Here is a 5,034-nt window from a genome sequence, read left to right as displayed (position 1 = left end):
TTTAGGTTTTGGGTGGATTTTTCAATTTTTTGGGGGTGGTCACGAATTAAAGTCCTTTTCGCTCTAGGACGCTTAGTTTAGGAGATATGGGCAAAATAAGTTTTTCATATAAAAATTTCAATATTTTTAGGTTTTGGGTGGATTTTTCAATTTTTTGGGGGTGGTCACGAATTAATGTCCTTTTCGCTCTAGGACGCTTAGTTTAGGAGATATGGGCAAACGAAGTTTTTCATATAAAAATTTAAACTTTTTTAGGTTTTGGGTGGATTTTTCAATTTTTTGGGGTGGTCACGAATTAAAGTCCTTTTCGCTCTAGGACGCTTAGTTTAGGAGATATGGGCAAAAGAAGTTTTTCATATAAAAATTTCAATTTTTTAGGTTTTGGGTGGATTTTTCAATTTTTTGGGGTGGTCACGAATTAAAGTCCTTTTCGCTCTAGGACGCTTAGTTTAGGAGATATGGGCAAAAGAAGTTTTTCATATAAAAATTTCAATTTTTTAGGTTTTGGGTTTATTTTTCAATTTTTTGGGGTGGTCACGAATTAAAGTCCTTTTCGCTCTAGGACGCTTAGTTTAGGAGATATGGGCAAAAGAAGGTTTTCATATAAAAATTTAAATTTTTTTAAGTTTTGGGTGCATTTTTCAATTTTTTGCGGGTGGTCACGAATTAAAGTCCTTTTCGCTCTAGGACGCTTAGTTTAGGAGGTATGGGCAAAAGAAGTTTTTCATATAAAAATTTAAATTTTTTTAGGTTTTGGGTGGATTTTTCAAATTTTTGGGGGTGGTCACGAATTAAAGTCCTTTTCGCTCTAGGACGCATATTTAAGGAGATATGGGCAAAAGAAGTTTTTCATATAAAAATTTAAATTTTTTTAGGTTTTGGGTGGATTTTTCAATTTTTTGGGGTGGTCACGAATTAAAGTCCTTTTCGCTCTAGGACGCTTAGTTTAGGAGATATGGGCAAAAGAAGTTTTTCATATAAAAATTTAAATTTTTTAGGTTTTGGGTGGATTTTTCAAATTTTTGGGGGTGGTCACGAATTAAAGTCCTTTTCGCTCTAGGACGCATATTTAAGGAGATATGGGCAAAAGAAGTTTTTCATATAAAAATTTAAATTTTTTTAGGTTTTGGGTGGATTTTTCAATTTTTTGGGGGTGGTCACGAATTAAAGTCCTTTTCGCTCTAGGACGCTTAGTTTAGGAGATATGGGCAAAAGAAGTTTTTCATATAAAAATTTCAATTTGTTTAGGTTTTGGGTGGATTTTTAAATTTTTTGGGGGTGGTCACGAATTAAAGTCCTTTTCGCTCTAGGACGCTTAGTTTAGGAGATATGGGCAAAAGAAGTTTTTCATATAAAAATTTCAATTTTTTTAGGTTTTGGGTGGATTTTTAAATTTTTTGGGGTGGTCACGAATTAAAGTCATTTTCGCTCTAGGACGCTTAGTTTAGGAGATATGGGCAAAAGAAGTTTTTCATATAAAAATTTCAATTTTTTTAGGTTTTGGGTGGATTTGTCAATTTTTTGAGGGTGGTCACGAATTAAAGTCCTTTTCGCTCTAGGACGCTTAGTTTAGGAGAAATGGGCAAAAGAAGTTTTTCATATAAAAATTTAAATTTTTTTAGGTTTTGGGTGGATTTTTCAATTTTTTGGGGGTGGTCACGAATTAAAGTCCTTTTCGCTCTAGGACGCTTAGTTTAGGAGATATGGGCAAAAGAAGTTTTTCATATAAAAATTTCAATTTTTTTAGGTTTTGGGTGGATTTTTCAATTTTTTGGGGGTGGTCACGAATTAATGTCCTTTTCGCTCTAGGACGCTTAGTTTAGGAGATATGGGCAAAAGAAGTTTTTCATATAAAAATATAAACTTTTTTAGGTTTTGGGTGGATTTTTCAATTTTTTGGGGTGGTCACGAATTAAAGTCCTTTTCGCTCTAGGACGCTTAGTTTAGGAGATATGGGCAAAAGAAGTTTTTCATATAAAAATTTCAATTTTTTAGGTTTTGGGTGGATTTTTCAATTTTTTGGGGTGGTCACGAATTAAAGTCCTTTTCGCTCTAGGACGCTTAGTTTAGGAGATATGGGCAAAAGAAGTTTTTCATATAAAAATTTAAATTTTTTTAGGTTTTGGGTGGATTTTTCAATTTTTTGGGGTGGTCATGAATTAAAGTCCTTTTCGCTCTAGGAGGCTTAGTTTAGGAGATATGGGCAAAAGAAGTTTTTCATATAAAAATTTAAATTTTTTTAGGATTTGGGTGGATTTTTCAATTTTTTGGGGGTGGTCACGAATTAAAGTCCTTTTCGCTCTAGGACGCTTAGTTTAGGAGATATGGGCAAAAGAAGTTTTTCATATAAAAATTTAAACTTTTTTAGGTTTTGGGTGGATTTTTAAATTTTTTGGGGTGGTCACGAATTAAAGTCCTTTTCGCTCTAGGACGCTTAGTTTAGGAGATATGGGCAAAAGAAGTTTTTCATATAAAAATTTCAATTTTTTAGGTTTTGGGTGGATTTTTCAATTTTTTGGGGTGGTCACGAATTAAAGTCCTTTTCGCTCTAGGACGCTTAGTTTAGGAGATATGGGCAAAAGAAGTTTTTCATATAAAAATTTCAATTTTTTAGGTTTTGGGTGGATTTTTCAATTTTTTGGGGTGGTCACGAATTAAAGTCCTTTTCGCTCTAGGACGCTTAGTTTAGGAGATATGGGCAAAAGAAGTTTTTCATATAAAAATTTAAATTTTTTTAGGTTTTGGGTGGATTTTTCAATTTTTTGGGGGTGGTCACGAATTAAAGTCCTTTTCGCTCTAGGACGCTTAGTTTAGGAGATATGGGCAAAAGAAGTTTTTCATATAAAAATTTCAATTTTTTTAGGTTTTGGGTGGATTTTTCAATTTTTTGGGGGTGGTCACGAATTAATGTCCTTTTCGCTCTAGGACGCTTAGTTTAGGAGATATGGGCAAAAGAAGTTTTTCATATAAAAATTTAAACTTTTTTAGGTTTTGGGTGGATTTTTCAATTTTTTGGGGTGGTCACGAATTAAAGTCCTTTTCGCTCTAGGACGCTTAGTTTAGGAGATATGGGCAAAAGAAGTTTTTCATATAAAAATTTCAATTTTTTAGTTTTTGGGTGGATTTTTCAATTTTTTGGGGTGGTCACGAATTAAAGTCCTTTTCGCTCTAGGACGCTTAGTTTAGGAGATATGGGCAAAAGAAGTTTTTCATATAAAAATTTCAATTTTTTAGGTTTTGGGTTTATTTTTCAATTTTTTGGGGTGGTCACGAATTAAAGTCCTTTTCGCTCTAGGACGCTTAGTTTAGGAGATATGGGCAAAAGAAGTTTTTCATATAAAAATTTAAATTTTTTTAAGTTTTGGGTGCATTTTTCAATTTTTTGCGGGTGGTCACGAATTAAAGTCCTTTTCGCTCTAGGACGCTTAGTTTAGGAGATATGGGCAAAAGAAGGTTTTCATATAAAAATTTCATTTTTTTTAGGTTTTGGGTGGATTTTTCAATTTTTTGGGGGTGGTCACGAATTAAAGTCCTTTTCGCTCTAGGAGGCTTAGTTTATGGGCAAAAGAAGGTTTTCATATAAAAATTTCAATTTTTTTAGGTTTTGGGTGGATTTTTCAATTTTTTGAGGGTGGTCACGAATTAAAGTCCTTTTCGCTCTAGGACGCTTAGTTTAGGAGATATGGACAAAAGAAGTTTTTCATATAAAAATTTCAATTTTTTTAGGTTTTGGGTGGATTTTTAAATTTTTTGGGGGTGGTCATGAATTAAAGTCCTTTTCGCTCTAGGACGCTTAGTTTAGGAGATATGGGCAAAAGAAGTTTTTCATATAAAAATTTCAATTTTTTTAGGTTTTGGGTGGATTTTTCAATTTTTTGGGGTGGTCACGAATTAAAGTCCTTTTCGCTCTAGGACGCTTAGTTTAGGAGATATGGGCAAAAGAAGTTTTTCATATAAAAATTTCAATTTTTTAGGTTTTGGGTGGATTTTTCAATTTTTTGGGGTGGTCACGAAATAAAGTCCTTTTCGCTCTAGGACGCTTAGTTTAGGAGATACGGGCAAAAGAAGTTTTTCATATAAAAATTTCAATTTTTTAGGTTTTGGGTGGATTTTTCAATTTTTTGAGGGTGGTCACGAATTAAAGTCCTTTTCGCTCTAGGACGCTTAGTTTAGGAGAAATGGGCAAAAGAAGTTTTTCATATAAAAATTTCAATTTTTTTAGGTTTTGGGTGGATTTTTCAATTTTTTGGCGGTGGTCACGAATTAAAGTCCTTTTCGCTCTAGGACGCTTAGTTTAGGAGATATGGGCAAAAGAAGTTTTTCATATAAAAATTTCAATTTTTTAGGTTTTGGGTGGATTTTTCAATTTTTTGGGGGTGGTCACGAATTAAAGTCCTTTTCGCTCTAGGACGCTTAGTTTAGGAGATATGGGCAAAAGAAGTTTTTCATATAAAAATTTCAATTTTTTTAGGTTTTGGGTGGATTTTTCAATTTTTTGGGGGTGGTCACGAATTAAAGTCCTTTTCGCTCTAGGAGGCTAAGTTTAGGAGATATGGGCAAAAGAAGGTTTTCATATAAAAATTTCAATTTTTTTAGGTTTTGGGTGGATTTTTCAATTTTTTTTCAATTTTTTAAAAATTTAAATTTTTTTAGGTTTTGGGTGGATTTTTAAATTTTTTGGGGGTGGTCACGAATTAAAGTCCTTTTCGCTCTAGGACGCTTAGTTTAGGAGATATGGGCAAAAGAAGTTTTTCATATAAAAATTTCAATTTTTTAGGTTTTGGGTGGATTTTTCAATTTTTTGGGGTGGTCACGAATTAAAGTCCTTTTCGCTCTAGGACGCTTAGTTTAGGAGATATGGGCAAAAGAAGTTTTTCATATAAAAATTTCAATTTTTTGGGTTTTGGGTGGATTTTTCAATTTTTTGGGGTGGTCACGAAATAAAGTCCTTTTCGCTCTAGGACGCTTAGTTTAGGAGATACGGGCAAAAGAAGTTTTTCATATAAAAATTTCAATTTTTTTAGGTTTTGGGTG

The sequence above is a fragment of the Haematobia irritans genome, chromosome 4 (assembly GCF_050003625.1).
Source record: "Haematobia irritans isolate KBUSLIRL chromosome 4, ASM5000362v1, whole genome shotgun sequence".
Classification (NCBI taxonomy): domain Eukaryota; kingdom Metazoa; phylum Arthropoda; class Insecta; order Diptera; family Muscidae; genus Haematobia; species Haematobia irritans.
The sequence above is the reverse complement of the archived record's forward strand: the minus strand, read 5'-3'. Positions refer to the sequence as shown.